General features: G+C 43.9%; 1 protein-coding gene across 1 annotated transcript in view; it reads left to right on the top strand.

Moving 5' to 3' along the window:
• Window positions 1-2,085: 2,085 nt before the first annotated feature.
• IL15 (interleukin 15) overlaps window positions 2,086-8,634 on the top strand; it is a 34,200-nt gene continuing 27,651 nt past the window's right edge. The window contains 1 exon segment of the mRNA XM_027885726.1: window positions 2,086-2,259. The gene's annotated coding sequence lies outside the window, so the exon portion shown is untranslated.

Genomic DNA, 8,634 nt, shown 5'->3' with positions numbered 1-8,634 from the left:
TAATACCTAAAGCTTTGTGTGCTTGTTTTTGGCTGTCTGCTTATAAATTTGTCCTGGTTTAGAAAAATCTGTCAAATTATAGCTTAGCAAAGGTATCACATCAAAAAGCAAAAACAAATGGAAAACACTCCAGTTTTAAACAGCAGCAAATATAAGAGACTTTGGGGTCCAAATCCAAATATATACAACCCATATGTATGCTTGAAACAATTTACTCTCATTCTGGAGTGAGTGGAAGAAACAGAGGTTTATGACCACTTCTGTCTGAAAAGAAACGCCCTTATTATAAGACAGTCAATAAATGAACATAATCCTTTGCTTTAAATATTTGTCCAGTGAGGTGTTTTTTCCTGCTATGCCGGTACCTCCTTTTCACTTGCAGTTTTGTAGTCTGTCACGGCAAGAATTCCAGCCAAGTCTACACTTTTATTTTCGCTTTCATATCCTGCCCAGGTTTCTATCAGCTGCCAGCTGAAGCACATAACATCTCTCTTGTCTGCACAACCGCTTAAAAAGGGACATTCACACCCTGCATCAACGCAGAGTATAAGGAGCGCGAGTAGCTGCTTTTCTGGAGGCTCAGATACAGAGTCGTGTGAGAGAGCCCAGAGTTCCTGGAGAACATGAAATTGTGAGTTCTGCTTTTTTTCTTGTCTTATGTTAAATGCTGGAAAGTTCTTTGCAGTGGTAGCGATTGTCAACCCGGTACCACAGAGGAGCTAATCAGCACCGCTGCATTTAATTTTGGTGCTCTCTCTGCACTGCGGATGTTGGACCTGGAAGTTGGACCACAGGATACAGTTCACTGGGGTGCTGAGAAACGGCAGCAAGTTGTAATAAATTTGTCATGCAGCCATCTAAAACTACTCTCTGGAAACATTCAGTTCCAGTCCTTGTTTCTCTCTTGATGTAAACATTGTCACTTGTATGACAGCTACAGTACAGAAGCCTTATTCAGCTTCACAAATAGATTTTCTGAATCTGGCTTTAATGAACTATGACAGCAAAGTGAACTAACCGGTATTGTGGTGGTCCTGAAAAAATGTTACTTCACTGAGAAACAAAAAAGAAATGCCCAGCTCTAGAAACTCATCTCTTCTTCAGTAAGGAGACAGAGTCATTTCTAAAACCCTGTCATTTTGCTGCAGAATATTTTTACCACCTCACAGCGTGACATGCACAGAATAACAACCGGCACCCAGAATAAGAGAGATGAGGACATAAAGAAGATTGCACAAGAGATTAAGTACCATTTTCCCTGTTGCCTCTCAAGTGCATGAACCTTACATAGGTAAGTGATAGTTCCTGGAAACCAGACAGTCCTCCTAGGAGGCTGCTAAGACTCATCTTCAAAACATTAAAGTTTATCTCAAGCTAGAAAAGTTTTTCACGATGCTGATCCTGTCTAAGCAGGACTTTAGGATTACAGCTGCCATTCCCTGTCATTATCATAGGCACTAAACCCCCATTTTTCTTAACAGCTACAATCCACAATTTCTGAGTTCAGTGCAATTTTCAGACTATATTTTTAGCTCATTTATAAGGTTTTCCTTCTGCTGTCACCTGGGCCGCTGACACCTCTCTGCCCTGTTGTTCCACAGCAAGCCAGACGCTGTACCTTTGGGAGAAGCTCTTTTCTGTCCTCACAACCCTCTTCCGTGGCTTCCTTTCACTGCCCTGGAAAGCCACTTCTCTTGCCCTCTTGTGGTTGCTGCCCCAGCAAAACACTGCTCGGGCTGCAGATAAGAGGAGGAGTCACGGCATAAAGCTACAGTGTTCGATTCCAAGGTAAGCAGCTCTTCCGAGCCCTGCTTGGAAGGATACACTTAAGCTGCTAGCAAGGAAGGGACTGTGCTGCAACAGGGGCACGAACCATAAACTTTCTTCCCTGTTTGGAATGATAAGACGTAGCTGCACAAACGTCGCTGCTTGGGACAGCAAACAGCGAGTAGTCTTTGGTGTCTGTCAGTCACTTGCCTGCCTTCTAAATCACAGGCATATGTATTTGCCCACGGGGGGGGGTGTTTGTGTGTGGGGGGGTTTTTTTCTTTCCCCAAGTTTGCAAATTGCTCAGAAATGTCTGCTCTTTGTCATAGGAAAAATTTCCACCTTATGTGAGGTACAAATCTAGTACTATATTATTACCTAACAACTGAAAGTAAAACAGAACGGAGGAGGGGGTGGAGCGTTTGCTGCTGTCACCAGTGCAAACCTTATCCTAACTTCTCTGTCAACTTGCTGCTCAGCATTACCAGACTTGTGAGTACTTCATAACTTTTGACATCCTCTTGTTTTTCTTTCTCGCTTCATTGTATTGAAAAGGTGAGGGAACTCATACAGATTAATTTCCACTTATTTAATGTTTTTTTTTTAAAAATTGTCTTAAAAGATTTGTTATAAATATAGAAGACACAGTTTAAGTATTGTATTTAATCTTGTTTGTCCTTGGCACCTGTTTCTCTGTTTCTGCTGTGTGAGAGACATCAGCAAATACAGAGAATTGGTGCTAAGCCATGAAAATTGTCCTTGTTTGTTAACAAATTCACACAACAAAAATGAGGAGAAAACAAAGCTACTGCTGTGAGCCTAGTTAACATAGCAAGGACAGAGACAAAAAGCTGGGAGAAAGGTTATTTACATCTTAGTGTGTACACTTGAGAGAGCATGAAATGCAGGAAGGACACTGAAAATCATCAGTCAAGTGGAATCCTACTGAAAGCAATGACAGAAATCTTGTAGATGATAGCACTGTAATAGGAAGTGTTTAGTCGGTAGTAAATGAGTAAACAAATGCACTTATAAGGCTTGTGAAAAATACCACTTTCTGTCTAATCATAGAATCATAGATACATTTAGGTTGGAAAAGAGGGGAAAGATGTGTGTGACAGAGACTTGTCAAGTATTGTATTGTCAAAACCTGCAAGGTTATATCTGTAAAAGCCAGTAATAGGAAGTTCTCCTTCCTATGCACAACACCTACATTGTGATTCCTTCTGCATACAGCAGGTATATTTGTGTGGCTTACTTTGTTATTGAGTCTGGTACTGCAGAACAAACTCCTGTTTATAATTATCACAGCATGGTTTGCTATACTTTCCAAATATGCAATAGGGCAGCATTTCCTTTGTCTATTTGGATTATGTTTATTCCTATTTACAGTTACAAATTTATCTGACATGTACCAGCTAAAAGGAAATCTATAATTTGTTTAATTTATCTTGGAAGATGATCATAGATAAATATAGGATAAACACAAATATTTATAGACCCATAGAGGTATCAAATATCATTCTATGAGTGTCTACTGGACTGTTCTAAACTGTGAGAACATATAGTATGACTTTATGGCCATTTCACAAACATAAACAAGAAAGGTCTGCTTTGCCAGCTCTTTGGAGTGTAACAGTGTGACAGAGCGAGCAGCCCCGGTGCCGGCAGGACCCGCAGCACATCGCTGCCGCGCAAGGTGGGGTTTCCTGGGCTGGGGTAACCTCGGGGCGAGCCCAGAGAGGCGCCAGGAGCCGCAGACGGCGCGACAGCGGCTGGCGGAATCTGGGAGCCAGACGGGCAAGCACCTCACACGTATAAAAGTTCCTGAGGGAGGGGGAGTGACCAGGAGTGACCCGGGAGGGCGCGGCACTCTCACCGACGGGAGCCCAGGGCGGGCGCGACGGCCCGGGCAGGGAGCGGTGGGATCCACCCGGCAGAGCCGCGGTGGGAATATGCTGTGCCCCGCTCCAACACTGGCACTGGAGAGAAAGCAGTGAGCACACCCCCAGATAGAGGGACGGCTCCGCTTGGTGCCAGAGACCCCGGAGGACGTGAGTAGGCTCGTCTCTGTGACTGGCCCAGCTCCCCCGGTGACCGGGCACAGAGAGGTGTGAGGCTCTGCAGGTGGAACGGAACGGTAATAAGGATGATGGTCCGTCTAGCTTGGGGATGTCGCTGAGGTTAAGTCAACCCATGCCCTGTGCCAAAACTGCTTCCATAAAGAAAGAAGAAAAAGAAAAAAGGAAGGACAGGTTGATGTCGTGGACGATCCCTTCTGAAGGGAACAGAAACTCCCATATCAAATCAGACTCACTTCTTCAGGAAGTCTGCTTTCTTCCTGGGACCTGGATTACAGATGTCAAGTGTTTGGTACTGCCTTCCAGTTTTTATCCATTACTGTTTTTTCAGTTGCAATGGGAAGTCCAAAGGCAATCAAAATATTTCAGGGCCTTGGGACAACTGGTAAGGGATCAGGAACATACGTGGCTTTCTTCTTTATCCTTCCAATAGCAGGGAATGATAAGGGAAGAAATGGGATGACCCAGCAGACCAATACCTGGTTCTTGATGCTAGTGACACCACCAGAATTTAGGTGTTATGATCGTCATTTGGTCTACAGAACACCAGACCTGATGACAATGGATAGGATATACCTGACTCAAAGGAGGAAAAGGATCTTCACGCAGGAGTTAGCAGGGCTCACTGCAACAACTTTAAACTAGATTTGAGGGGGGAAAAGGGTAAAACCAGGATTACTAGAGGAAAACCTGGCAGTGGCACACCAGTTTTCTAGTTACTATGTACTAGCGAATGTCTTCTGTCTGCCGTTGGAGATAGGAGATGGAGGTCCATGTGAAAGCAAAGGCACAAGGGTTATTGATGTGTTAGAAACCATAGAAGTGCCTGAGAATGGTCATGTAGGAATTTGGGCTTCCCCCTCCAAGAAGGTGGTGGGATCAACAGCTCAACTGAACTGCCTCAGCAGCAATGCACACTGCATGGGCAACAACAGGAGGTTACGCAGGAAGAAAGTTAGAAGGGCCAAAGTCCAACTGAAACTTTACCTGGCTACTGCCATAAAAAAACACTAGAAATTGTTTCTATGAATGCATTAGCAGCAAAAGAAAGGTTGAGGAGGCTCTCCATCCTTTGTTGGATGCAGGGGGAAATACAGGGGGATGGGCCCCTTCCAGCCAGGCGAAAAGCACTGGGTGGTACTGGGTTCTGCTTGTGAATTGTTTGAGTCTCTTGTACACTCTGTTATTAATGTTGTTGGTTTTCCTTTTCTTATTTAATTTAATTAATAAATTGTTATCTCAGTCCATGATCTTTACCTTTTGTGCATGCAACTCTCCTCTCCATCCCGCTGCAGGGGGGCAGGGGAGTGGAAAAGGGAGTGAGTGAACAGTGCATGGTTTGGAGTGTTTCAGCGGTCACACTTAATTGGGGAATACCTTTCCTAAACCATGACAGTGGAGAAATACTCCAAGGTACTTAGTGCCTTTTTTGCCTCAGTCTTTAATAGTAAGACCAGTTGTCTCTGGGTACCCAAGCCCCTGAACTGGAAGACAAAGCCAGGGAGCAGAAGGGAACTCTCATAATCCAAGGGGAAATGGTCAGTGACCTGCTACACCACTTGGACATGCACAAGTCTGTAGGGCATGTCTATAGGGAGTGGTGGTGAATAGAGTTAAATCCAGTTGGTGTGCTGTTGCAAGTGGTGTTCCCTAGGGCTCAGTGTTGGTGCCAGCCCTGTTTAGTAACTTCATTAATGATCTGAATGAGGGGATCAAGTGCACTCTCAGCCAGTTTGTGGATGACAACAAGTTGGGTGGGAGCGCTGGCCTCCTGGAGAGTAGGAAGGCCCTGCAGAGAGATCTGGACAGGCTGGATTGAGGAGCCGAAGCCAACTGTATGAGTTTCAGCAAGGCCAAGTGCCAAAGTGTAACCACATGCAAAGCTACAGACTTGGGAAAGAGGGGCTGGAAACCTGCCTGCCTGGAGGTGCTGGTCAACAGCCAGCTGAACATGAGCCAGCAGTGTGCCCAGGTGGCCAAGAAGGCCAAATGGCATCCTGGCCTGGATCAGAAATAGTGTGACCAGTAGGGCCAGGGCAGTGGTTGTCCCACTGTACTTTGCAATGGTGAGGGTACATCTCAAATCCTGCATTCAGTTGTGAGCTCCTCACTTCAAGAAAGACACTGAGGTGCTAGAGCGTGTCCACAGAAGGGCAACAGAGCTGGTGAAGGGTCTGGAGCACAAGTCTGATGAGAAGCAGATGAGGGAACTGTGTTTGTGTAGCATGAAGAAAGGAGGCTCAGAGGAGACCTTATCGCTATCTACAACTACCTGAAAGGAGGTTGTTGTGAGATGGGTGTTCATTATTTTCCCCAAGTAACAACTGACAAGATGAAATAGCCTCAAGTTGTTCCTGGGGAGGTTTAGAATGCATATTATGAAAAATTTCTCCACTGAAAGGATGGTCAAGCATTGGAGCAGGCTGTCCTGGGAAGTGATAGTCACCAACCCTGAAGATATTTGAAAGACATGAAGCTGTGATGCTCAGGTTAATGGCTGGACTCAATGATCTGAAAGGTCTTTTCCAACGTAAACAATACTGATACCTTGCTGTCATTATGAATGGTCGACTATTACAGTCAGATCTGTTTTAAGGCTTCTTAGATGGTCACTGAAAATAGAGAGGGATCCCAGGGGCCACAGGTACAAGCTGATGTGGAATAATTGTGTAGTATAGATACCATAATGCTAGATTTTTTCTTAAGAGGTGTGCTTTTCAGGCCATGGACTGCAATACATTTGACAGAAAGCTTCAAATGCCAGGTTCAGGGTTCTGTCAGAAAAATATTTCCCTCTTCTGTGCTTGGGGAGTTCTGCTTGCTGCAGCCAGCACAACAGAGAGAAAGGCAAACTGGAACAACCCACTGTGAGACATACCGTTCTATCAGAGTAGTGTGGTTTGTGATGTAAAGCAGATCACTGTGTTCTGCAGCACACCACAGTGTTGCTGCTTGCAGGGATCAGTAAAGCACAGCAGCCCAAACTCAGTTGTTGGAACAAACTTGTTAGTCTGCACCAAAGTAAGGATTTTATTCCTCTTGTTTTTCACATGACACAGTCTTGTTGCTATGTTCTCTATTTCATCACCACACCATCCCCAGGGGCTAAAGCCCAGCCCATGCATTCTTGCTTTTTAATGAGGTGTTTCCGTGAACTTAAAAACTTGTAATGGAAGATAGTGAGTTTAATAACTTTAAAGTTATTTTTACTACAGGACTGTAATTTCTCATTTTCCTTCCTCCATTTCTAATTTTCAAGAGTATTTCAAAAATAGTTGCTCAGAAATGGAGGGAGGAAAACCCTACAATCCATTACTTATTATCAGCTACTTATTTCTCAGAGAAATGTGTATGAAGCAAAATCTCATCTCTCTGAACAGTTTCCTGTTTAAGACATTCTTCTCACTCAACTCAGGTTTCTGATTCCCATTTTACAGGTTTTGATGTGACAGAAATTTACTCCAGGAATGAACACTGACATATTAACAAACAGGCTGATAGAGTTTGTGTCTGCAAAGTGCAAACTCTAGTAGGTAGCACTATTAATAGGTCCTCATGGGAATATATGCTCAAAACTCCTTTTTGAGCAGAAGTTTAATGGGATAGAATAATGTTGGAGGTCCCTGGTATCTGCACAGATAGACTATTCTTTCAAAGACAAAGGGAGTTCTGATTTTGTGTCATTAATCCCAGTTCAGCTTACCTTCTCACTGCTTCTGTGCCAAACACTGAACCTTAGCTGCTTGTGCCCACTTCGAAGGTTCCTGCACACTGAAGGTTCCTCTGCTCTTGCTGGGCCAGTGCTGTTCCCAAGAAGGGTGCTGTGAACCCATGCTCAGAATGAACCTGAAGGAAAGACTAGAAGAGAAAGACATTTTATTCAAGCTGCCCGTACTGTATCAGTGTAAATGGAGATCCCACTTGGCCTGGGCTGAGTGCCACCTTTGGATTAATGTGCTGCACAACTCTCTGAGAAGTTTGGTCTGGGATTTTCTCCACATCCTTTAACTGATCTGGGGCCTGTTCTCCATCATCCATCAGGATGTATGGGTAGCTTGGGCTAGATTTTTATATCATGATGAGAACACAAAGAATTCAGGCACCTTGGCAACTAATAAAAGCTTTCCGTCTCTCATTCATAAATTAATGTACTAGTGTAAAATAAGGAGACTGATTCCTTTTTAGCTAAGAAATTAGTGAACAGTAGCAGAAATATTGAGAAGCCAGCAGGAGATGTACTATATAATTAAACTGTTGTCCTTGATGATAAGTTATTATTAGAAGGCAACAAGATATATGCATCATTAAAAGCCAGTACTTCGTGCTATAACAGATGAGGTATATCCTTAGTGGCAGCATAGGGTGATCATTCAGACATTGTTGCCATTATAGCTGCTATAAATTACAACTTAACAGTTTAATAGTTTACCAATTGACTCTAGTACCAGTGATTAAAAATTCTTTACCAAAAAAAGGGCTGATTTTTGTCGCAGTCTTGTCTGGGACCTGGGACCAGACCAGCGACGGGGGGTTCTTGCCTTGCCTGCAGATAGTACAGAGGCAATAGCAAGTGCTGGCAGGTTAAGTTCACTTATGCGAGGAGCCCCGAATAAGAGACACACACACACAAGATGTGAACACCCACACAGCCAAAAGCTGATCCACTTTATTAAACAAGATGGAGGAGTTTTATACCCCTTGGGGCAGAATATACTAGAAAAGGGGAATAACCAGGGCGGAGCATGCAAATCCGCTCACAATTATAGGATAACAGTTAATGCATAAA

The sequence above is a fragment of the Empidonax traillii genome, unplaced genomic scaffold (genome assembly GCF_003031625.1).
Source record: "Empidonax traillii isolate 1590-97213 ecotype Southwest subspecies unplaced genomic scaffold, ASM303162v1 scaffold170:size2694500, whole genome shotgun sequence".
NCBI classification, from domain to species: domain Eukaryota; kingdom Metazoa; phylum Chordata; class Aves; order Passeriformes; family Tyrannidae; genus Empidonax; species Empidonax traillii.
This window is presented reverse-complemented; position numbering and strand designations above follow the sequence as displayed.